The sequence below is a fragment of the Anser anser genome (assembly GCF_964211835.1).
Source record: "Anser anser genome assembly, contig: HAP1_SCAFFOLD_182, whole genome shotgun sequence".
In the NCBI taxonomy this organism is placed as follows: Eukaryota; Metazoa; Chordata; class Aves; order Anseriformes; family Anatidae; genus Anser; species Anser anser.
The window spans coordinates 119273-144537 of NW_028153625.1; the positions used below are offsets into that span (position 1 = coordinate 119273).

At 47.1% G+C, this 25265-nt stretch overlaps 1 pseudogene across 1 annotated transcript; it reads left to right on the forward strand.

Moving 5' to 3' along the window:
- Positions 1–1108: 1108 nt before the first annotated feature.
- LOC310891783 (zinc finger CCCH domain-containing protein 11A-like) lies at positions 1109–22131 on the forward strand (annotated as a pseudogene). Its single transcript has 13 exons — positions 1109–4574; positions 5046–12614; positions 12982–13175; positions 13400–13519; positions 14302–14425; positions 14870–15073; positions 15597–15716; positions 16225–16298; positions 18156–18261; positions 18775–19155; positions 20271–20440; positions 20857–20918; positions 21724–22131. The product of its transcript is annotated as a zinc finger CCCH domain-containing protein 11A-like (transcript).
- The last annotated feature ends 3134 nt before the right edge of the window (positions 22132–25265 follow it).

The following is a 25265-nucleotide window of genomic DNA, read 5'->3' on the forward strand; positions in this document are numbered from 1 at the left end:
AAATTGGGTGGGCGAACCCCCATATTGGGGGGGCAGAACACTTAAATGGAAGTGTGAAATTCCAGAATTGAATGTGGACCCCCCAGAACAGTCTTCAGGGGTTTAGTGTGGTAAATTTTATCGGGTTAGGGCTGTAAGGGTTTTTAGGGTTAGGGTTTCTAGGGTTTGTTGGGGTAGGGGTTAGGGTTAGATCCGTGGTTGCCATAGCGTTAGGGGTCAAGGTTCTTAGGGGTTAGGCCTAATATTAGGGTGGAAGGCCAAAATAAGAGGGGGGGAGCCCCCCCCAAAATCGAAGGGTTGAAGCCCAAAGTTAGGGGAAGGAACGGCCAAATTGTGGGGTCCCCCAAAATTGGGCGGAAGAACTCTTTAAAATTAGGGGGGAACCCAAAAAAGGAGGGTGGGGGACTCTACAATTGGGGGGGACCCCCAAAATTGGTCGGGTCCCCCCAAATTAGGGGAGGAACCCCCAAAATTGGGTGGGTGAACCCCCAAATTGGGGGGAAGAAGACTTAAATGGAAGTGTGAAATTCCAGAATTGAATGTGGACCCCCCCCAGACCTGGGGAGGAATCCCCAAACTTGGGGGGGACCCCCAAAATTGGGGTTAAAGCCCCAGATCCCGGGGAGCTAAGCCCCAAATTAAGGGAAGGAACCTCAAACATGTGGTGAGAACCCCAACATTGGGGGAAAGAACCTTAATATTAGGGTGGCAGGCCAAGAAAGGATGGTGGGGGCCTCCAAAATTGTGGGGGGCTTGGAATTGGGGGGAATCCCCAAAATGGAGGGGGAACCCCAAAAGTGGGGGGGGGGGCGAAGCACCAAATTAGGGGAAGGAACCCCAAAATTGCGGGGAAGAACTCTGAAATGGAGAGCTGAAAACCCGAAATTGAGGGGAAACCCCCCAAAACGGCGGGAAAACCCTCCATAAACACGAAACCGGTAATGTAACAGAGCAAAAAATGGCGTCCTACGGCAAGGTGCGAGGCTCAATTTTCTGGGGAGTGCTGGGAAATGTAGTTCTTGGCCACCGGGTTTCCGGGAGTCCATATTGTTTTCCCAGAGCATGCCGGGAGATGTAGTTCTCGGACACTGGGCTTCCGGGAGGCCATGTTGGTTTCCCATCTTTGCTAGACTCCGGGTGCTCTGGCTTCACAGAGAAACCCCCAAACTGAAAAATGTACCTGCTAATATATTGGGCTCTAAATGTAGCCCTGGGTTAATTGAATAACAATCCCTGGGTAAGATTGAAGTGCAGGAGGGGTTGGCTACGGTTTTAAGAGCCGGTTTGCAGAAAAGGGATTTCCCGTTAAGAAATGGCATATACTGATTGTTCTCTTCCTTGCTCTGCCAAGACCTGAAGCACATCTTGGAAGCCAGGCAGAATCCGTGGAGCCAATGGAGTTCTCAAGCTCGACTTCAGCTTCTTCCCAGCTAGAAGAAGCAAGGACACGCCGGCTGAGTTCCACAGGCAACGCGCCCGTATCTGTAGACGAGGATTTAGAGATGCTACTTTGGGAACTCTCAGACGGCATACTGGAAGCCGAGCTCGACTTGGACCCAGGGAAGGATGAGGATGACCTCCTCCTTGAGCTTTCCAAGATGATTGATGATTGAACTGCATAGTCCTATGGTATATTAAAAAAAAAAAAAAAAGAAAAGAAAACAACTCTTCTTCTTGTTGGATACCCCGAGGTGATCCTTTTTCTAACTGAGGCTTTGCAATGAGACTTAAAGCACAGTTGGAACTGGTAGAAATTGGCAGGATCTGCACTCAGTTGTCCTAAGTTTTCCTGCTGGTCAGAGTTAAGGTCTTGTGCATGGTTCCGTAACTATAGGTGGCTACCTTTGATATCAAGAGGACAAAGCACTTGTTTCTTTTGGCACAGAAAGATGTCCATCGGCACGCTGTGGTGGCTGTGAATTGACGTAGTGATGGAGCGATGCTCTGAAGGCTTAAACGGAAAGCTTCTTCCTTCCGCCCCCCCTTGGCACAGCTCGATGTTGGGCACATTGTGAAGCCTGGGTGTTCTGATTTCTCGGACAGTTGATACCCAAATCCCGGAGTTACTATGTCAACTCTTGACTTTTATTTGTGTATGCCATTGTTTTGACTGTAATCTTTTCAGATGATGAAGCTGTAAGGGCGGGAGGGAGCAAAATAATTATTCTAGCGTTGTGGACCAAACATGCTGCCAGGAGTGGTGGTGGTGGGGTCAGCCCACCCGGCCTTACTTTCAATTATCAGGGATGATAAAATGGTGTGAAAAGCAGCAGCTCTGCGATACGGCTACGCTACCCCCACTCCCTTCTCTTGTGCTGTACCAAAGTTCCCCCAAGCTTTGGTTGGTGCTTTTTGTGGGTGACAGTAGGACTCCAGGGCGAGTAGTCGGGACTCTCCTGCAGTAACTGGGTCAATTAAGGGTTGGTTTAAGTGCCTCCTGGTTTTTAAAATTGCTCCCCTGAGCTGCTGGCTCTGCTGCCTGCTACAGCAAATGTTCGGGTGCCATCAGCGTCGCACTTGGGCGTGGGCACTGACCCTGCGGAGGAGAGCTGAGACTCGCGTGTATTGTGTACCCTGCCGCCAGTGATCGTTTTCCCCTAGCAGATCTATTTTGAATCATTTCCCTAAATTTTAGAGGAACTTTAGGCTCTTTGTGCTATGATTTGTGAAGCTGTAGGGGCCCTCAGGCATTTGCTGCTGGCAGAGGAAAACCGCTTGTCGAATTTGTTGTAAATACTTTCTGTTTGGACAACAACGCCTGTGTGTGTGTGTGTGTGTGTGTGTGTGTGTGTGTGTGTGCGTGCGTGCTTTGACGACCCCCTGCGACGCCCCAGCTCCGCGAGGGAAGCTTTGAAGCGGCTCTGGGAAAACCTCTGCGGAAGAAACCGCTGCTAGTGACTTGCGGAAAAGGGACTCCACAATCAGTGAGATTGTAAAGTAGGTATGTTTATTCAGCGCTGGGCAACACGGGAGGTCGTGGGCATGAAGATTGATGACTCTTCCTCGTCACCGCTAGTTGACCTCTTGTCTTTGCACAGACTCAGTTGCTCCTTGGCTCTTGTCCACCTGCAGGACCAGTTTCTTCCAGTTTCTTAAGACAGGCTCACTCTCTTATTAGGAGACTGACCTTGGTAAGGGGCCCAAGGCTTCTTGCTTTAGTTAATTGGCACAATGCACCATAGTTAGCAAAGACACTAAGTAGCATCCTAGTTTAACGCTGTCAGCGCTCTATCTCTACTTGATAAGATTCTCCTAACTCCCTCTCTCACTGGAGCCCACGCAGCCCTCCGTCCTGCCGAAGGACTTCACGGGGACTTCTGCCGGCTCCGGGTGCCCGCACACAGACAGAAATGGCTTTGAGAGAAAACAATCAGGAGGAGGAGAGCTCAGAGACTGCGGCCGGCTTCGGCCACCTTCCCCTCGCTTTCCCTCTCCGTGTTCAAACCGAGCACTGTTCTGCCGTCAACCTTCGCTGCCTCTGCCCGCGGCGCTGGGCTTTCGCGTGTGCCATTGCTCCTCTACATATTTTATCCTTCCTTTTGTAAGGAATGGTCCAGCAATTCGTGTCACTAAGGGATTTGAAGGGTTACCATCGAGGCCCGGGTCTAGGTGATAAGAGAACAAAGGGGTTTTTAGGGAAAAGTGCTGACTACTGCAGGGGATGTTGCTAGAGTTTCTGAAATCCGGCGCAGAGGCTCCCAAACGAGGAGGAAGGGGGAGCTGAAGGACAATTGAAGGACAAAAGCCTGAGAGGAAGACAACCAGCATTCAGCCCGAGCAAGCCCCGAGAGACCACCAGAGACTGGTACGCAGGCGCCCCTGGGAGGGGTTTCGGATTCCGGAAACCAATTCTAATAACCCTGCCTCTTCTCGAAGTAGTAATGAATATGTATTAGCCTGGGAGCATCAAAACCAGCCGCCTTACGTAACAGGCGTGCGTCCTGGGGGAGCAGAGACTCCCGGCGCACCCAGCGCTGCTTGCTTGCCTCTATTCGTTTAATAAATTGTAAACTTTGATTGTAATCCTATTTGGGACTCAGCCATTTATAAAACTTTTTATATTCGTATTTTATTTAAGGCTGTCTTGCCCCCCTCCCCCCCCCAGCCTCGCTGCTCGCCAATAAAGCTAGCGCAGGGACCCCTGCCTGCAACCATAGAGACGCGGTCCTCCCGGCCTGCTAGAGCGGCCCCCCACGCTCCTCCAGCATCCCAGCGTCCCTTGCGCGCTCCCGCCCGGCCTCAGGGGCTTCCGGAGGCGGCCCAGCAGGGGCGGCGGGAGCAGCGAGGCGGCGGCAGCAATGGCGTACCGCGGGCAGGACCAGAAGGTGCAGAAGGTGATGGTGCAGCCCATCGTAGCCTTCCTGCGGCCGGGGAGCGACGGGGGAGCGTGTGGGGGGCGGCCCCGGCCTCAGGGGTCTCGGCCCGGGCCTTGAGGCCTTGTCCCGGGGCCCTGGGGCCTCGTTGCAGGGTTTGAGGCCTTGTCCTGAGGCCTTGTCCCGGGCCTGGAGCTCTTGTCCCCGTGCTGAGCCCTTCACGCAGCGCCCCGGAACCTCATCTTCTGCTACCTGCAGAGCGTGAGTAGCGCGGGGAGAGGACGGGGAGGGGATGGGGATGGGGATTTGGGGGGGGTGGGGGGAGCGGGGAGGGTCCGGGGATCTCCCTCGCTGAGTTTTCGGCTCCCACCCGTTGCTCGGGGCAGGTTTGTGGGGAATGGAGAGCTGTGCGGCGTGCTGGTGGGTACAAGGAGCTGCTGCGCAGCCCGGCGTTTCGCCCTCGTGTTAACGGGAGTGGGATCGTGCAGCCGGGCGTGCAGGAGTGTTCCCTTGTGACTGGAAACGTGTCCTTCAGCAAACGTGTAGTATTCACCCAGTCATATAAGACTCTAAAATGTCAGACTGTTAATTGAAACTGCCCCTGAGAGTTGCTCCTTGGAGTGTTTGGGAGCTCTAGCGGCTATGGTTAGCGGGTATTTCTGAACACACGAGAGAGAACAAAACTGCTCGCGGTGTTTGTGTTCCAATTTACTCTCCTCCTTCGTTCTGCAGAGCTCGAGGATCCAGGTGTGGCTGAGCAAGTGAACGTGCGGATAGAAGGCTGCATCATCGTGAGTGTCAGCACGACCCCACGTTACGTCGTTAGTTTGTTTTCCCTCATTCACAATCCTATTTTTTCTTGTCAAGAAAAACTAGCCCAAGGGAAAAAAGAAATCGTGCTTCTCTAACAATTAGTCTTCATTGTCCAGCCTGGCTCAGCAAAGCTGACGATGGTTCGTGTTGTTGCTGAACTAATTGCCACTGTTGCCGATTTCTAGGGCTTTGACGAGTACGTGAATTTGGCGCTGGACGACGCAGAGGAGATTCACTCCAAGACAAAATCAAGGAAACAGCTGGGTGTGTCGTGTGTCTGTGCAACCCGAGTGACGCGCGGTCTGAAACCTGCCCGGGTGAGCCTTCTAGGTAGCAGCACTGAGAGGTACCAACCGTGTGACGAGCCTTGCTGTTGAAGTTCAGTGAGCAATTCCTGGCTACATCTCTGTCCCTGATGATTTTTGAGCTGCTGATTTTGCTGAATGAAGGAGAATCTGTCCCTGCCTGAGACCAGTTCTGGTCTTTGGAACGTGTAATACCAGGCGGCCTGCACTCTGCATGATGGGCAAAACCCTGCTCAACCACACGAAACACTTTCTGAAAACACGAGATTATTCTCAGGTTCTGGGCTCTCTCTAATCCCCTCTTTCCCTTCTCTGTGCTGCAGGCCGGATCGTGTTAAAAGGGGACAGCATCACTCTTCTACAGAGCGTTTCTAAGTAGAATTTGCCATCCTTAGAACAAAGGTGGCTGCCGTGCTGCGGAGTGACTGAGTGCCAGGGGAACGCGGCCCGCTGGTAGATAGGAAGTTATTTGTAACTGGGGTTGCATGCTGAGGTCAAAAGTCCTTCCTTTGTGGGAGCGAGTTGTTTGTAGCTTGAAACAATACGTGATGTATTTCACAAATAGCCATTTTTCACATTAACTGTAAATGTAAACCACAAATCTGCTTGTTTTCAGTCTCTTCCTTCTGTGAATGGAGAAGGAGGAGAAATATAGAAGCGTGGGCTTTTCTTTTTGCTGTGGATCTGATAAGTTTCGATAACGCTATGTGCTTTCTTGACCATTACATCTGCATTACGTGGCCAGGGTGGACTCGTTCAGGGCACGGAAGCCCCACACAGTCCTTGAGCTAGCAGGGTGCTAAGGAGGGTGTTGGAGATTTTGCATGCAATTGCAGCCCTTTGTTGCTGCAGTGACAGGTTCCTCAGATTCTTTCTAAACAGGGTTTAACTTGTTGAGAATCTTTTTGGGAGTGCTTATTGTGGATCAGTCAGTAAAAGTATCTTAGTGGGCCCGTGAGGGATTTGGGGCTGTGGTGCAGTAACCCAGTGTTTACAAGTGTTACTGCTACGCATGCTTGTCCAATAACGTCTCCAGATCAGAGAGTGAGAGCGGGCAACTGGTTTGGATTAAATCTGTCACTTCTTGCTGCTTTGGACAGAGCCTGTAGATTAAACCCTTGTGCTGTTCAATAAGCTGGGGTATCAGATGTGTCGGTTGGGTTTTTACCATTTGATTTATTTTTTTTATCCGTTTGGAGATCTGTCTTTTCTATTTAAGTTTCCCCAAGAGAGCTGAGTTGCTTGATGCATCGACCAAAGAGAAGTTCCCCGGCTGACTTGGGACAGCCAGTCCCCTCGTTTTTCTGATCACAAAAAAAAAGAAAAAAGAAAAAAATCGAAGAAGAAAAATTTTGACTGTAACTGTAACTCAGAAACTAAGATTACCTAAATGGAGAGAAATGAATTTTGATGCACAGGCTGTGCTAGAAATCTGTTAATCAGCATTCAGTTTTTCAAAACTTCAATTTGTGTATCATCATCATGAAAATTAATAAATTCAAGGTGGGAGATCCTTTCCTGAAAGGGAAGGACAGAAATACGAGTCTTGCTGTGGGGCCTACCCAGCGCAGTTCTGCCATTCCGAGAAGTAATACGTCAGGAGTGTCACAGCAGACGTTCCCAGGAAGAAACCTTTGAGGGGCAGCACGACACACTTGATTGGCTAAAGCAGCTTCAGCTGGACAGCCTGCTGCCGGGATGGGTAATTCTAAGTTGTGTTCAAGTTGCTGAGTTCCTTTCAGCATGTAGTAAAGATGTAACGTGCCAATGTCGTTCGGGAACAGGAGGCATTACGTGTCACCAGCAGTGGGCACGTAGGGAACAAAACAGTATCTTACGAGGTCCTCCACATCTGCCTTTCATTTTGTCCTTGGTTTGCCAGCTGGAGCTTTCAGGAGGTGAGGAAGGAGGCTGTCCCAGTGAATAGTTCAGGTGTTGCAGGGTATTTGTGATGCAGTGCTTGTAAAATTTACCTGCCCGCATCTCCTGTTACAGGCAGCCCCCCGCGGGCCCTGTGAGACGGGGAGCTGCTGCCCGGGGTTAGGCCCAAGGTGCCCTGTCAGGCCCAGGGCCGCCCTTCCCCTCGCCCTGCCCTTCCCTCCCGCTCCTCAGCCCTTGCTCAGGCCTTTTGGGCCGTCTGGCCGTCCGTCTGGCCGTCTGTCCATCCATCCGGCCGTCTGGCCGTCCATCTGGCCCTGTGTCCCTCCATCCCACCTCCCTGCCCTGTCCCTGCCGTCTCCCTGGGGAAGCAAAGAGTCCCTGGGCTGTCTTCAGGGGGGAGGTTCTGCTCAGGAAATTAAAGCTTCCCCCTTAACCCGCCTTGCGAGTTATTTTGAGTTCCAACCTTCTGCCTTCCTTTCGTAGCAGTGCCTCTGAGGGGTGCGCTGTAAGGTAGCCGTCATCTGGCGCGCTGCTCCTGCGTTTCCCAAAGGAACTGCCTTCGGGATCTGACTAACTCTGGATGCACGCGGTTGTCACCTTAATTTCTCCGTTAGTTTGCTGAAAACAACCCGCTTGGGTTGTTCAAACCCGCTTGGGTTTGTTCAAACTTGGATCGAGGAGGTCTCTGTTTCCTTATGCTGATGTTCACGATGAAAGTGCAGAAGGGATGCTTACTGTTGCCCGGGTCAGTCCTGTTGCCAGGATGGGAATGTTTAGCCTACCGGCCCTCTGGTGCTGTTAGGCTGCACTCGGAGTGTGAGCTCTGGGCCTTATTTGGAAAAGACTGCGTTATTTGAGTGTACAAACCCGAGATATTCTGCGGATAGGTGATTCTCAAACCACGTCAGAACCACCGCTGTGGCGTGTGCTGGAGTCGGACGTGCGTTTGACTGATCAGGCGGAGCAGGTGAATTGAATTTGTTGCTGGATGGCGAGGTGTTCTGGGGGAAGAGCTAGTCTAAGGAAAACTTCCTCTTACTGCCCCTTCCCATCTCAAATGGCCACTGTCTGGGGAAATTGCTTCTTTATGACATTAACTACAACGTTACAGTGAGGATGAGGAATCATCATTACTCCCATAGTTATTTGCTGCCAGGCCGCAGCGTTGATTTCAGAGATTTAAAAAAAAAAAAAAGGAAAAAGAAAGGAAGTATGTATTCTTTCACATACTCTCTTTTCCCTGAGAGTAAATGTTGTAGCTTCAGCAGTACCCTTCCTCTGGAAACGATTCCCAGTGCCTGCTCAGACACTGGGGAGGAAAATGACAGAGAGAACAATGGAGGAGAGCCACCCGATACAAAGAAAGGAAAAAAGGGGTTATGGATGAAGGGAAAGCAACTACATAAAAAATTGGTGCTATCTAAAAATTGGTTAAGGGTTTGGGACCTGCAGGTGCTGCCTACACGTGCGTGTGTTGCAGTCGTGCCTGTTGCCACTGCGCAAAATGGAGAGAGCTTCTTTGTTGAATGCAGCATGTTAAAGCATGCGCCATTGCCTGGAAGAAAAGCACGGCCTTCCCTCGTGTGGGACTTCTTCCCCATTGATCTGTGGTTTACCTGAAGGTTTACCATAACCTGCATAAGTTTCAAAAGCAAGCAAACAACCAACCAAAAAACAACACCAACATTAAAGAGTGGCAAGGCAGATGCTCATCTGGGGACTCTGACTCATCGGTGACATCACCAAGCAAAGCACTGTGAGCGCTTCGGGTCGGGGCTGCTGCGGCGAGCCTCGCAGCCGGGAGGGAGAGCGGGTACGGTTCGCCTCTGGCGGGTCTGTGTCAGCCCTCTGCCCTGGTGGCTTCGTTAGCAGTGAGAGTTTGACTGCTGTGTTCCCAGCTTTCGCTTCTGCACCGACCGTGTGGCAGAGCCCGCAAGCTGCTTCCTCAGCTGGAAGAGGAAGAGGAGTGACCTCAACTGTGCCGAGGTAAAGCAGAACTGTTGAAAAGATTTGTCAAAGATGCGGGTTGTACCAGCGCAGCCGCTGCAGCTGCAGCAGGTCCTGGAGCATTGGAGAAGATAGAGAGGGGTTTCTTCGTGAAAAGAACGCTGTGAAAGTGTTTTCACGCGGGAAATTAGGAGAAGCGCCTCTGTTGTTTGGATATCCTCTATTGACCTGGCACACGGGCATTACAGCATACCTGGCACACTCTTTGTATTGTTTGTAAAAAAAAAAAAAAAAAGTGTTTTAGGGCAGGCCAAAAACCTGCCTTGGCACTTCCACATCGCAGCAGTGCTTGCAGGCCGTGCATCCTGGATGCCAGGCCAGGATCTAAATCCGATGGTGCTCTTGGTAACGTGAAGTTCAGGAAGCACTTCTGGGTTTTTCTGCTCTTCCATGTGAATTTTTGCCCTGTGAAGGTGGTGTACTGAGCTCTTTTCTTACCAACAAATAGGTTTAAAAGCAGTTACAGCAAGGATGAGCTGTGCTAGCAGGGGGCTGTTCTGTGCTTCGACCATGGGAAGATGAATGGTTTACCTATGCACCGTTAAATATAGTTTGACACCTAGCACACAACACTTGCAGCCTGTGGGGTGCTTTAACAAGCAGGTAAATCAGCGGAGACTGTTTTGCAGCCAGGCTGATGCTGGGTGATTAAAAAGCAGGGTCACAACAAGGAGTTTATGCTGTTCTTTCTTGCTTGTCATCCGACTGTCTGCTTACACTGTTCTAAAAAAAAAAAAAACCCACCAAAACGGGGTAAGCATCTTTAATACCTTTATTATAAATGGAACGCACAAAACAGGCCAGCAACAGAGACTGTCCAAGAGAAAGACTTTGTGCTTTATAAACAAACAAGAAATTACCCTTAGGTAGGTGTGATAATCCTTCCCTAATGCATTTTTTGGAGTGCAAAAATATTTTGTTCCCTTCTTGCTCTTCTCTCCAGGACAAAGGCAGAATAGCCAACTGGAAAGTTAGACCAGGGAGGTCAGTTTGTTCCATACTGAGAAAGACAAGCCTGTAAAACAAACTAGACAGGTTTTCTTTGGACTAGTTATCTTCCTTCAGCAAAGGCAAAGTTTATGACACTTGTTGGCATGTATTTCCAGACCCCCAGCTACCGTGACTGTAGTGCATCTGTAATTCTTTTGTACAAAAAGAGTTCAAAATCTCGTAACGCAAAAACTTTACTAGCACCCTGGAGAAAAAAGAAATCTAAAACTCTTGCCAACTTCTATTACAGACCTGCTGAGTGCACCAGAGTTACTCATTTTTATTCAGGCTTTCAGGGGCTAGTTCAGTTGGTTTCTGTTCAGCACTTGGATCGCCATATTGGCAGATGTCAGTTAAAAAAAAAAAAAAAAGCTTTGGAGATCTTTTTTAAAATGAGACTGCTTTTTATGGCATTTAGGGCTGTGAGGTATCCTTGGTTTTTGCTTTCTTCCCATTCCTTAGACCAGATCCATTCATACCCTGAACAGCGTTCTGGGTCTGTTCAGGAAAATGGAAGGCAACAAGCAAAATGATGAGCTCCTTGGGCATTCAAAAGAGCTCAATCTGGAAAAGATTTCAAGTCCAACTTCCATGCTAAGGAGCACCAGTAATTTTTAGAAGTAGATGCAGAGGAATCTGCATGGCACTAGGTGTGTTTCTGAAGGTGCTAAAGGTCGGAAGTGACGATTCCTCTCAATACTAAAGAAGAGAAGGAAACCTTGCACTTAACTACTGTTTTTATTCCCTTTGTCAAGCAGTCAAAACCAACAACTAATACGAGAACCCAACTTTTCCCCTCTTTACTTTAGATTTGGGAAAATTCCCTGCCAAAATAATACTTCCTGGAAAATTCACTAGTGTTTGTGTGAGTAAAAGGTTCCAACCTTTTATTATTAATTTGTAAGAACTATTTCATCCGCTTTTGTCCAGAAGAGTCAGAAATAATTTGCACAGAAATGTGCAGCATTTTAATGAAAGGATTCAGAATCACTCTAATTTGAACTTTATCTGGTCTGGTTGCAGGTTTTATGACATTTAGTGTCTTAAAAAAAAAATCAAAATATCTGACTTCACATCAGAAAAAAAAAACTGCTTGTGGCTAAATAAAATCTGTTGCAGCTCTGGTCATTGAAAAATCATTGGCTGTTAAATTGGACCTAAGTCATCTTTTCTAACCTTTCATGATCTTGCAGCAATGGATGATGATGGATATATGGATTAGGGAACAGCACGTGATGGCAAACCTGTGGTATTTGCTACAGCGCAGAAAGAAAACAAATTGCTTCCAAAAAATCAAACTAATTCAAAATTCTTGGTATCATGCAGCCATGCCACTGGCAAAGTGAGCATTGCCCTGCCTCTCAAAGCTTGCTGTATCCTTGATCTGCTGTCTTCCTGCTGTTAATTGATTGCAACTCTACGTGTCTGATCAGGGCTACGAGTTGTTCTCCATATGGATACCATACAACATATACTGTGCACGCTTGTGTGTATAGATATGTTTATCCTGTATGCATGTACATATGTATGCATATTTGTGTGCTGGCCCCCAGATCACTCATGGTATAAAGCATTGGCCTCGAAGGCATACTCATCAAAATATTTGGTAGATCCTCCATTTTTTTCTAGTTCCCTCAAAATGAGAGAGTTTTTACGCGCTCTCTGTGTCAAAAAGGCAAAACTTCTGATTTCCACTGTCGCTCTCGCTAACTTTCTATCACTCACTCCTCGTGTGTGTGTCTAAACACATATGTGTGTATGCGTATGCACATTTGTGTATTTGTATGCACTGGTGTGTTTTTTGCTGTACAGGTAATAAAGACGGGGAAAGGTTTTAGTGTTTTCTTAATAGGTGAAGAAATCTTGAAGACCAGAGATTGGAACATACTGAATTTTGAATAAAAAAAAAAAAAAAAAAGTCAAATTGTCTGGCTGTGGAAGATGGATCCTCATTTTTGCAGCCACTTTGAATCACGAGTTCATCTCTAAATGCACTGGTTTTTTTTTGTTTTTGTTTTGTTTTGTGGGGTTTTTTTTTTGGTTTTTATTTTTTGAAGAGCTAACTAACCCTGGCTGTCTCCAGTCTGAGAGAGTGTTCAGATGGACTTGCTTCCTCCATTAGTTATAAGCTGTTTAAAAGCACATCCTACGTTTGAATTGTGGATGAGAGGTTCCCTTGGCAAAGTGGAGAGGCAAATTCTTCCTACCCCTTTATCATTAATTCACGGATTCAGTGTTGGTTCGGCCTCCAGGAGAAGTTAACTGGAAGTCTTTGAAGATCAATAACTTTGCTGAGGTTGTCCAGGTAGGTGAACTCGAAGACCCACAGTGACTGGAACATGCTATTTAATGCGTCATACTGCATTCTGTAGAAGTTACTCGTAGCCATAGTTGATCATTGCCTTGCATGTATGATCAGGTGGTTTTTGAAGAAGTGACTCCATTTTCAGGCTTCCAGGTGTGCTCCAAGGCATATTATTGAGGACGTGGAAGAGAACACTTGCTGACAAAGCTCCTGGCAGCTTTACAGAACTTTAGTTTAATATTGTGTTAGTTCCCGTAACAGCTGATTTCAAGGCATTGCTCTCCCCAAGAGACTAATTTGATGAACAGAAGAAAGCTGGAAAAATGCTTGTTACTCATTATTTTTCACTTGTTGGTACTTTGTTTAGGGTTACTTTTAAAAAGAAGATTTCACTGATCACAAGCCAGTGGAAGACTTTCAGCCCAAGCAAGGGTGAAGACAGCTCTCTCCAAGAGCAGAGGAAGTCCCTGTGGAGAGAACCCGAGCTTGTTATCAGAACTTGTCGGCATGTCTAAACAAGGAGACGATTGCTACTTCTATTTCTATTCTACCTGTACCAAGGTATGGCTGGGTTTCTTTTGCTTTGCTTTGCTTTGTTTTTTTGTTGTTTTTTTTTTTTTTCATTTTTTTCAGGAAGGGGTAGAGTAGGAGGAGGAGGCACACTGGTCTTTGGTTAACGTGATAACCAGATAGATTCTGAATTCAATCGTAGCAACCTGAGGCAGCAGCATGGACGTTTTTGAGGCTGTACTATATTTTCCTTGTTGGTTTCCTTTTGGTTACAGGGAGACAACTGTTCCTTCCGCCACTGCGAAGCTGCTCTGGGGAACGAGACAGTCTGCACGCTGTGGCAGGAGGGTCGTTGTTTCAGGAATGTCTGCCGATTCAGACACATGGAAATTGACGTGAGTGCCTAAAGATGTGTTCTCAAAATAAATCAACAAAAGCATTTTTCAGTGCTGTAGGTGTGCTGATTGTGCTTTTGCAGGATAGAGTCATTTGCTTTGGAATTACACTGGTTTCTGTTAGCAGGGGAGGGGGTGGGAGGAAGGAGAGGGAAATAAAATCAATGCCTTAGGTATGTCTTAGCAAGATTTTCTTTTATTAGACGCCGACAGTATTGTCTCAACAGATGCAGAATAACCGCTAACTAGACTGCTAAAACCTGCTGGAGCAGGGGGGTAATAAACAGGCTGTACTAGCCTCCTGAGAGCAGGCTTGATAATGATCTATCAGGTCTCTTGTGTCCCGGAGTCCTTCAGATAATGCTGTTCTAGCTGCCTGGGCTAGGAAGCAGTGGGGAAAGTTAAAGGTGCAGAAGAACGAAGTCTCCAAGAAGTAGTTCTGGATAGAGTTAACGTAGGCAATTTAAGATGTTCTTTTTCCCTCTGAATAATCCTAGTATAATCCTAGGTGTATTAGTTTAACCCACCCTAAACTGATGTCTGAGAGTGCCTGTCTTCTCAAACTGAATGATGACAGGGCTAAACGTGCATAGTGGTTACAGCTTCTGCAAACTTTGTGAATATGCCCGGAAATACTATACTTCCGTGATAAACTGACCTTTGGAATGATGTTTCAGCACTGTATTGTGACAGCCCTATCGCTGTCGTGACCTGGAACTGTGCATCTCTTTGCAAACCTTAGGTGCATGTTATCACGAGCTTGTCTTTCTTTCTGTCTTCAGAAGAAGCGCGGTGAGATTCCCTGCTACTGGGAGAAGCAGCCAGTAGGCTGTCAGAAAGCCAACTGTGCTTTTCATCACGCAAAGGGACGTTACATCGATGGAGTCTTCTTACCACCAAGCAAGAGTGAGTTTAGGTCCTTTTTCTTTAAGTATTGAAGAATTAATTTTGCATATTACTTAGTGGGTGCCAATAGTGTAGGAGACATCAGGTAACCGTCCATTTGTGAGTGCAGGAAAAGGTCTGCAGTCCTAGGTGGTCAGCTAAACCGAGTGTACTGCTGCTGTACTGCTGGTATTTGTTTTCTGCTTTCATGCTCAGCTTCTCTCTGCTTTGTGTGATATTTGCCTTGCAGTTTGCTTTCTGTTGTTTCGTCCTCTGCTGGGTGGTAGGGAGATGTGTTGTTGTTTGAAGGCAAGTCATTGTTCACGGTGTAAACAGTGGCGGGATGGGCAAAAGGAGATGCTGAATTCATTGTCTGTGCAGGTTATCTGCCTTAGCTACCATCTTCGTGCATTGTGGTCAAAGTTTTAAACTGCCATATTACTGATGATCCTCCTCTTCCTCTAGCTACACTGCCAAGTCCGCCTGAGTCCGCGGACGATGATTTGAAAGTGGCTCAGATGTCACTGCAGCAAAACAAACTTTCTGTCCAGTCCAATCCCTCTCCATAGCTAAGGTGGGTGATGAAAGTGGAAAACTCGGAAAATGTCCCAAGCCCTACACACCCTCCAGTTGTAATCAATGCTGCAGATGATGATGAAGATGATGATGGTGAGCATGGTTTGGTTCTTGGAAGGAATTTGTGCTGTAAATGATTGTGTAAGTCTTTGGTTCTTGGAAGGAATTTGTGCTGTAAATCAATGTATAAATCACAGATGACCTGAGGTCTGACTAGCGATAGGGCAGGCAGTCTGGTCAGGTCACTGGTGGCTTTGTCTGGCAGTCAGTGGACAGAACCTGAAATGTTGGAGGAAAGCTTAGAACCACTCTTGGCTTTAGTTGGTCTGTTGTGTAAAGCTCTATGTGAAACTAGGAAGGAAATTCCTTTTTTTTTGTCTGAAGAGTAATATGTTGTGTAGTAGTTAAAGCTGCAGAGAGAATCTAGAGTCCTAGATGTTTTGTCCTATGGTAGTCTACTTACGAGTTCATCAGGTCAGTGTAGCTGTATTAAAAAAAAAAAAAAAAAAAAAAAAAAGCTTTTTTATAGGAACCATGGACTGAAGTGTCATTGCATGAGCTACATAATCACGAACAATCTGGCCTATGCATAACTGAATAGATTTTTCCCCTTCAGACCAGCTTTCTGCGGAAGGAGAAGAAACTAAAACTCCCGTCCAGCAACCAGCTGAGGAAGGCCAAAATGGATTACGGATGATTTCCACTCCGAAAGCCAGTGCTACTACTGCTAAACAAGGTATTCCAGCACCTGTAGTAGGATAAATCGGAAGGAGAACTTGACAATTAACTCAAAAGCAATGTGGCGTAAAAACACAACAGAATGTAGGGGTGCTGAATGGACTCGGTTATTTCCATGATCTCATTTCTCCCTGATACCATCATGTGCCCATTGGGTCAGAAAGTTGAACTCCTTTTCTTTCCTTTTGGAGAACAAAACAGGGTCACAGCATGGAGTTTAAATGGCTGCACGTGCAGCCTGGCAACCACTGTTGAAAGCCATATCTAACGATAGAGGGATCTAATATCACGTAAATGGATTAAAATTAAAACTACAGTTTTTACCCTGAAGGGTGAAAGGAGGGGCAAAATGCCATTGATTCTATGGTTGTTTCACTTGTGAGGAGTGTTGACAGGGTTTATTCTAAATACTTCTGAAAGTTCCTGAGCACTAAGAAGCCTGAGGATCTGTGGTCCTCAGTGAGTGCCTCTAAGCCTTAGTCTCATTAACTGTTTTCTGTTTTCAGAGGACGGTCTGAATTTTGGAATAAAAACACTTGAAGAAATCAAATTGCAGAAAATGAAGGAAAAAACTAAGAGACACGGTGGTGAGTTAATATTCCCTACTTTCTTACCCTCTTCACCTTCATCCTGTGTGATGATTTTTCTTTCAAAAAAAAATTCTTCCAGTAATACCGGGCAGCTGGCTATGCTTTGGTGAATCCAACTATTTGCCAAAGAAGTGAAATTTGATTGGCTTCAGAATGGCAGGTGATGGTGGCTGGGAGCTGCTTGAGGGATAGACTTCCATGTTTAGCTGGGGGCATCGAGCAACCTGATTCTCAGCCAGCTGGTATTCTAGATGGGAATTCCAAGGGCAACCAGAGGCAAATTAGTCACCTCTCTTATTTGCATGCTCTGGTCACTGTATGTTTGACAGTAATGAATAATTACAGTTTTTTGTTCTTCGTGATAGTTTTTTCTGTTTGGTAAACTTCCTTATGTTTTGCTTGCTCTGAGCAGAAGGTCCTTCAAGATCTTCTCTTCCTCCCGTCGATTCTATGATTTTTCCTGCTCCGGAAAAGGAAAATGTCCGGACAGTGGTGAGAACTGTGACACTGTCTACAGAGGAAGGTAATAATTAATGCTTTTGTTTTGATTTCATTACTCCTCAACTGGAAGGTTAAGCAAGAAGGAAGGCAATTCACCCCTGTTAGCCTCCTGGTGCTGCCGCCTTCTGTTCAAAACATGCTTTTATGCTGAAAGTCCCTGGTTGTACTGGAAAGCTTTGGTGCTCAGGTTAAGTGCAGTAGCAGGAGAAAGAAAAAAATGTGTCAGTATGCAAATAGGGGGATAACTGAAAAACAGGAGAGTAACGAGAAGAAAGAGCTCTAGAGGACAGTGCTATGTAAGAAGCAATTTCTGAAGCTTTAAAGAGGCTGACAGTGGCACGTGTGGACAGTAGTGCGATAGGAGTCTGTGTATAAATTATATTGTTTAGAGTTGTGCAAATTCCTTTGAAAGGGAAAGAAGTGAAGAAGTACTTTTACTCATAGACATTCACCTTAGAAAGGAATATTTCTCAGCATTTGTACCTAATAATATTCTGCTTGCTTATGCAGCTCTGTTCTGCACAAAGTATAGCTGTCAAGCAGACTCAGATTCATTCTCGACTACATTCAGCTGGAATTTGAGGCAAACACTGAGACTATGGATACTTTTTCTAAGTTAATTATAGTTGTAATATGAGTTTGTGTGGTTTAGCTGTCAAAACAGTGTCTTGCTGGGTTTTTTTGGACATGGGCTAACAGTATACTATTTCTATTGGCTACTGGTCTCTATGAAATAGAAAAATTTTACTTTTGTTTTAGGGGAGGAACCTGTGGTTCGACTAGATCTTGCTGAGAAACAAGGAAAACGGAAAGCCTCCGTGGGTAAGAACTTTTTATGAGCTGTTATTTAGGTGCCGCCTTCTCTATATGACTGCATCGAAGAGTATTTTTGACGTGTGAGAGGAAAATGCGTTGCAGTGGAGATCTGTGTTGACTGCAGAAATGGCAAAAAAACCATTTAGCAGCTGAAAGGCAATTTTATGAAAATATGCTTGAAAAATAGAAGCTTGTGGTTGACTGTTCTCAAATCTTCCTGCAAAGAAATGTTCTTAAAATATTCCTTGTTTTCTCTGTCTGAAGCTGATGTAAGCGCCCTTCCCGTGAAGCGCAGCCTTGCTGAAAGGCTGGGGAAGAAGGTGGAGGTTCCGGGAAATGCTGACAAAGCACCAAAGAGAGGTACAGCTACTAAACAGGCATCTGGATGTGATTCACGGGTTTTGTATTTAGGCTCTCTGTTTGTCCTTTTCCTGCGATGTTTCTTTTTGCATGTTGGCTGAGGTCTTAATCACCGGGATTCAAAGTTACCTTTCCTGCCTTGTTTTCGAATGTGAACACAAAGTTGACGTTTATGCAGCCTCCCTAATTTGGTCTTTTTCTGTTTTGCAGTTCAAGTTCCCAAGTCTGTGAAGGAGAGACTAGGATTACCTTCTCAACGGACTAGTACTGCGAAAGGTAACAACTGGCTATTAAATATACTTTCTCCTTCTTCCTTTCCGTGAACTTAGACCGTTTTCATACAGCCCTAAAAAGGAATTCAAATGAAAACAAAGAACTGGTTCCTCTTGCTCGAGTGCTGAAGCTCTTCTGACAGCCACTATCAGAAATCTGCCTCTAGGTGTGTGTTTATTTTCCGCTTGTGCCTTGTCAAGGTTTTAAGCTGCTTCTGTGAACCATCATATACAATTAGAATAGAGCCACTGCCGGGAGCAGGAATTTGAAATGCAGTCTGAAAAAGTAATCAAGTAAACTAGCATTTCTGTGTAGCAACTCTCTCTGGATAGGGCTGGTCTTCAAAATACAACAAGTGGCTCAGAGGAGGAGGAGAATGTTAGGCTATTGTCCTAAGATGGGTTATTGGGAACGCTCAGGCTTAGTTTTCCTTAGTACTGTGACAAATTTTGGAGACTTAAACTATTGTTGGACTCTCTTTAAATGCTGGTGCTTCTCATTTCTTGATGATGACAGGGAAGGCTGCTAAGCCAAAGGGAGAGATCCATGTGAAAACACTGGAGGAAATCCATCGTGAGAGAGCTCTTCGAGAAAGTCAAGCCAAAGCCCAGGCTGAATGGCATGGTAAAACCAAAGATCCCAGCGCAGGGGCAAAAATTGAGGGTGAGCCCAAGAAGCAGAGTGTGCTCACTCTTTCCGGGCCCAGCAAAGTGCAGTCGAAGGAGCCGGCAGGTAAAGCCAAGCCAGAAGGAGAAGTGCGTGTTAAAACCCTGGAAGAAATAAAGCGCGAGAAAGCTCTGCGGATGCAGCAGAGTGGAGGAAATGTGCCAGCTCCCCCAGCACAACCTGGACCTGCCCCAGCCGGGCAGAAATCGTTATGGAACACAAAGCTATCAGGTAATAAGATGCTTTAATACCTGCCCCGGTGAGGTGCTTCCCATATTGAGCAAGTTCCATTTGCTCAGGATCTGCTTTGCTTTTTCCTTCAATGCGGAGGATAAAAGAGTTTAAGGCTACAAAGTTCAAAGGCAAAGAAGGGCCAGAACGTGCAACCATGTCTGTTTTCGTTAATTACGTGATGGTATTCTGTATTTCCCACTAGAAAATTAACACATTGAGGGGCTTTTTAGTCTAATTTTGGTATTCTGTTTTTTTCTGCCATCTGTTTATGGTATGAAGTCCTCCCTGTGTTGAGTTCAAGTTCACCTTCCTCTTTGGCATGTGTTGCTTAGCTTGACACATGTATGTGTTTGTAAAGCATGCATCAGCATCTTAATGTGGGGGGCCAGTTTCTGTCAAAAATGACAGAGGATCAAAGGCCTCGTTGTTAAGATTATATCAACTTTGTAAAATGAGATTGTGTGAGGGAGATAAGGAGGGCTTAAAGGCTGCATGCACTGCACATTGTAGCCTTTCTCTCTGTCTCACGGGACACGAGGAAATAAACACACAAAGAAAACAAGTACCCAGCTTTCTTTCGTTTCTTCTCCTGCCAGCCAGACGTTAGGTCAGGAATGGGAGACTAGAATATGACTCTACAAATTTGGATTTTGTAGAACAACTTAATAAATTTTGTGGGACATCACTGCAGGGGAGAGGAAGCTGGTACAACAGTTGCATACACTCTCTTGTCTTACTATACCTGCTGCTTTTCCTTTCCTAGAGGGAGCAAGACTTTAAATACAAAAGCTGTCAACATTTGTGAATCTTACTAGACTTCATACAACGTCTTAGAGTATTGCTTGCACTTGGGATCGCTCTGTGTCTGAGTTTCCCTCGTCCTGGATTATGATTTACTGTAGCCATTCACTTTCTTTGTTCCTTTGTATGGATTGTTGGTAGACGGAGTTTACTATGTGGAAGATATTGCTGAGAATCCAGGCAATGGCAGTGTAATTCTGCTGGCCAAATACAGTTAACTGTGTAGAAGGGCCGTGGAAATGAGGAAGAGAACGTGGATTTTTCATGAGGCAGAGCAAGACTGTATCAGTTCTCTCTTCCTTTTACTCTAGCCAACTTTAACATGTTTGCGAAGCCTTGGGATGGGAAAGTCGCTTCCCCCAAGAAGAAGGCACTGAAACGTAAGGCACCTGGCAGTTTTCCCTCTGCTGTAGCAGCTGTGAAACCACGGACTGCCTCCGATGCTGACACAATGGGACCTCCAGCCAAAAAAGCAGCTATGGTAAGGACAGGGGCTAATGCAGAAATGGATCCCTTGTAAAATTTATACCCTCCTCTAGGAGAAAAGATGGAAAACTCAAATGTTCTACAGGCCTTCTGTTTCCTTTTAAATCCAGTAGCTGCCTACAGAATTCTTGTAGTACCCTTCCATATTTATTAGATTAATGGCACTATTTACTTAGTCCTCTGTGATTCTGTGATTTCTCTGGTGTGGAGGATTTTGTCCATTAATGCTGTGTTCTTAAAAGACACAAGATCATTAGTAACCTCCAAGTGAATATTAACTTTCTTCAGGAGCACCTTGGTTTTGTATTTTGGCTAAGGCTCCGCAATGCCAGAGGAGAAGCAGCATGGAGGAAAAAGCTAGTAAGGAATCTTTTACCCATGAGTCCTAAACACTGTTTTGCTGCTTTCTAGGCTGTTCCAGCCACGCTGGAGCACGTCCCAGCCACCAGACTTGAAGAAAATCCCCAAAACAGGTGATGACCACAACTTGTTCTTTTTCTCAATCGGTGTATATCCCCAGTGAAACATAAGTTCTGTCACAGGTGGGGAAAAAAGGAGGGTTCTGAGATAATTAAAGCCCAAATCCATCAGAGGATAAGTCACTTATTTATCTTATAAGATAAATAAGTCACGTGAAATGACTTTCTAGCAGCTAGCAGGAATGCTTAATTAGACTTACTTTCTTTAAATGCTGCAAGTCGGTACAGCTTTCCAGTGACTTCTTGCTCTGTCTGAATACCTAAATGAGGATGAGGTGAAGTTCTTCTACTTCCTCGTGAGGTGATAAATGATGAGTAGTGTCCTCTGCCTTTTGGTCCTCAAGAATGCCACCCGAACAAACATACAAGGTGACAAGAGTGCAGGGAGAGCAGAGGGAAGTGATGGCTGCAGATCAGCTTCCTGTAGTGGGGAGCAAACTCTGCTGAGTGTGCCGTGGGAAAAATGACTAACTTAGTAAACAGATATTTGCAGATGGAGACTTCTTAACATTTTTACAGGAAAATTAAGCAAGGTGGCAAAGTGCCTCTTGCTACAAAAATTGAACCATCTCTGCTAGACTCCGGGTGCTCTGGCTTCACAGAGAAACCCCCAAACTGAAAAATGTACCTGCTAATATATTGGGCTCTAAATGTAGCCCTGGGTTAATTGAATAACAATCCCTGGGTAAGATTGAAGTGCAGGAGGGGTTGGCTACGGTTTTAAGAGCCGGTTTGCAGAAAAGGGATTTCCCGTTAAGAAATGGCATATACTGATTGTTCTCTTCCTTGCTCTGCCAAGACCTGAAGCACATCTTGGAAGCCAGGCAGAATCCGTGGAGCCAATGGAGTTCTCAAGCTCGACTTCAGCTTCTTCCCAGCTAGAAGAAGCAAGGACACGCCGGCTGAGTTCCACAGGCAACGCGCCCGTATCTGTAGACGAGGATTTAGAGATGCTACTTTGGGAACTCTCAGACGGCATACTGGAAGCCGAGCTCGACTTGGACCCAGGGAAGGATGAGGATGACCTCCTCCTTGAGCTTTCCAAGATGATTGATGATTGAACTGCATAGTCCTATGGTATATTAAAAAAAAAAAAAAAAAAGAAAAAAAAGAAAACAACTCTTCTTCTTGTTGGATACCCCGAGGTGATCCTTTTTCTAACTGAGGCTTTGCAATGAGACTTAAAGCACAGTTGGATCTGGTAGAAATTGGCAGGATCTGCACTCAGTTGTCCTAAGTTTTCCTGCTGGTCAGAGTTAAGGTCTTGTGCATGGTTCCGTAACTATAGGTGGCTACCTTTGATATCAAGAGGACAAAGCACTTGTTTCTTTTGGCACAGAAAGATGTCCATCGGCACGCTGTGGTGGCTGTGAATTGACGTAGTGATGGAGCGATGCTCTGAAGGCTTAAACGGAAAGCTTCTTCCTTCCGCCCCCCCTTGGCACAGCTCGATGTTGGGCACATTGTGAAGCCTGAGTGTTCTGATTTCTCGGACAGTTGATACCCAAATCCCGGAGTTACTATGTCAACTCTTGACTTTTATTTGTGTATGCCATTGTTTTGACTGTAATCTTTTCAGATAATGAAGCTGTAGGGGCGGGAGGGAGCAAAATAATTATTCTAGCATTGTGGACCAAACATGCTGCCAGGAGTGGTGGTGGTGGGGTCAGCCCACCCGGCCTTACTTTCAATTATCAGGGATGATAAAATGGTGTGAAAAGCAGCAGCTCTGCGATACGGCTACGCTACCCCCACTCCCTTCTCTTGTGCTGTACCAAAGTTCCCCCAAGCTTTGGTTGGTGCTTTTTGCTGGTGACAGTAGGACTCCAGGGCGAGTAGTCGGGACTCTCCTGCAGTAACTGGGTCAATTAAGGGTTGGATTAAGTGCCTCCTGGTTTTTAAAATTGCTCCCCTGAGCTGCTGGCTCTGCTGCCTGCTACAGCAAATGTTCGGGTGCCATCAGCGTCGCACTTGGGCGTGGGCACTGACCCTGCGGAGGAGAGCTGAGACTCGCGTGTATTGTGTACCCTGCCGCCAGTGATCGTTTTCCCCTAGCAGATCTATTTTGAATCATTTCCCTAAATTTTAGAGGAACTTTAGGCTCTTTGTGCTATGATTTGTGAAGCTGTAGGGGCCCTCAGGCATTTGCTGCTGGCAGAGGAAAACCGCTTGTCGAATTTGTTGTAAATACTTTCTGTTTGGACAACAACGCCTGTGTGTGTGTGTGTGTGTGTGTGTGTGTGTGTGTGTGCGTGCTTTGACGACCCCCTGCGACGCCCCAGCTCCGCGAGGGAAGCTTTGAAGCGGCTCTGGGAAAACCTCTGCGGAAGAAACCGCTGCTAGTGACTTGCGGAAAAGGGACTCCACAATCAGTGAGATTGTAAAGTAGGTATGTTTATTCAGCGCTGGGCAGCACGGGAGGTCGTGGGCATGAAGATTGATGACTCTTCCTCGTCACCGCTAGTTGACCTCTTGTCTTTGCACAGACTCAGTTGCTCCTTGGCTCTTGTCCATCTGCAGGACCAGTTTCTCCCAGTTTCTTAAGACAGGCTCACTCTCTTATTAGGAGACTGACCTTGGTAAGGGGCCCAAGGCTTCTTGCTTTAGTTAATTGGCACAATGCACCATAGTTAGCAAAGACACTAAGTAGCATCCTAGTTTAACGCTGTCAGCGCTCTATCTCTACTTGATAAGATTCTCCTAACTCCCTCTCTCACTGGAGCCCACGCAGCCCTCCGTCCTGCCGAAGGACTTCACAGGGACTTCTGCCGGCTCCGGGTGCCCGCACACAGACAGAAATGGCTTTGAGAGAAAACAATCAGGAGGAGGAGAGCTCAGAGACTGCGGCCGGCTTCGGCCACCTTCCCCTCGCTTTCCCTCTCCGTGTTCAAACCGAGCACTGTTCTGCCGTCAACCTTCGCTGCCTCTGCCCGCGGCGCCGGGCTTTCGCGGGTGCCATTGCTCCTCTACATATTTTATCCTTCCTTTTGTAAGGAATGGTCCAGCAATTCGTGTCACTAAGGGATTTGAAGGGTTACCATCGAGGCCCGGGTCTAGGTGATAAGAGAACAAAGGGGTTTTTAGGGAAAAGTGCTGACTACTGCAGGGGATGTTGCTAGAGTTTCTGAAATCCGGCGCAGAGGCTCCCAAACGAGGAGGAAGGGGGAGCTGAAGGACAATTGAAGGACAAAAGCCTGAGAGGAAGACAACCAGCATTCAGCCCGAGCAAGCCCCGAGAGACCACCAGAGACTGGTACGCAGGCGCCCCTGGGAGGGGTTTCGGATTCCGGAAACCAATTCTAATAACCCTTCCTCTTCTCGAAGTAGTAATGAATATGTATTAGCCTGGGAGCATCAAAACCAGCCGCCTTACGTAACAGGCGTGCGTCCTGGGGGAGCAGAGACTCCCGGCGCACCCAGCGCTGCTTGCTTGCCTCTATTCGTTTAATAAATTGTAAACTTTGATTGTAATCCTATTTGGATTTATAACAGCCATTTATAACACTTTTTATATTTGTATTTTATTTAAGGCTGTCTTGCCCCCCTCCCCCCCCAGCCTCGCTGCTCGCCAATAAAGCTGGCGCAGGGGCTAAGGGATTTGAAGGGCCTGCTTGTACACCTAAGGGATTTGAGGGCCTGCTTGTACACCTTTGGGGACTGCCTCTTTTGGGGGGGGGGGGGGTGTTAGGAGCTGCTTGTATACTTTTTTAGGCATTCCTCTGAGAGGGGGTTGGGAGCTTCGTGTATACTGGGGGGGGAGGGCCTCCCTCGAGGTGGAAGCGGGGGGGCTTGGAGCGTTTCTACACTGTAGGGGCCTGCCTGTACACTTTTGGGGCCTGCCTTGGAGGGGTTGGGAACTGCTTGTACACCTTTGGGGCCTGCGTCTGCGCGGGGCGGGGGGGGTTAGGGGGTTGGAGCTGGTTTTAACCTTTCGGGCTTGCATCTGGAGGGGGTTGGGGCCTGCCTTTGGGGGGGTGGTTGTGAGCTGCTTGTATACTGTAGGGGCCTGCTTGTACACCTTTGGGGCCTGCGTCTGGGGGGGGGTGGGAGCTGCTTGTACACTGTTAGGGCCTGCCTTGGGGGAGGGGTTGGGGCATGTGCCTTGGGGGCATGGGGTTGGGAGCTGCTTCTACGCTGTAGGGGTCTGGGTCTTGGGGGGTTGGGGCTGTTTGTACACCTTTGGGGCGTGCCTCTGGGGAGGATGGGGAGTTGCTTGTACACCTTTGGGGCCTGTGTCTGGGGGGGGGTTGGGGCCTGTGCCGGGGGGGTTGGGAGCTGCTTGTACGCTCTAGGGTCCTCTGGCAGGCTTTGGGGCCTCCCTTTGAGGGGGGCAGTTGGGAG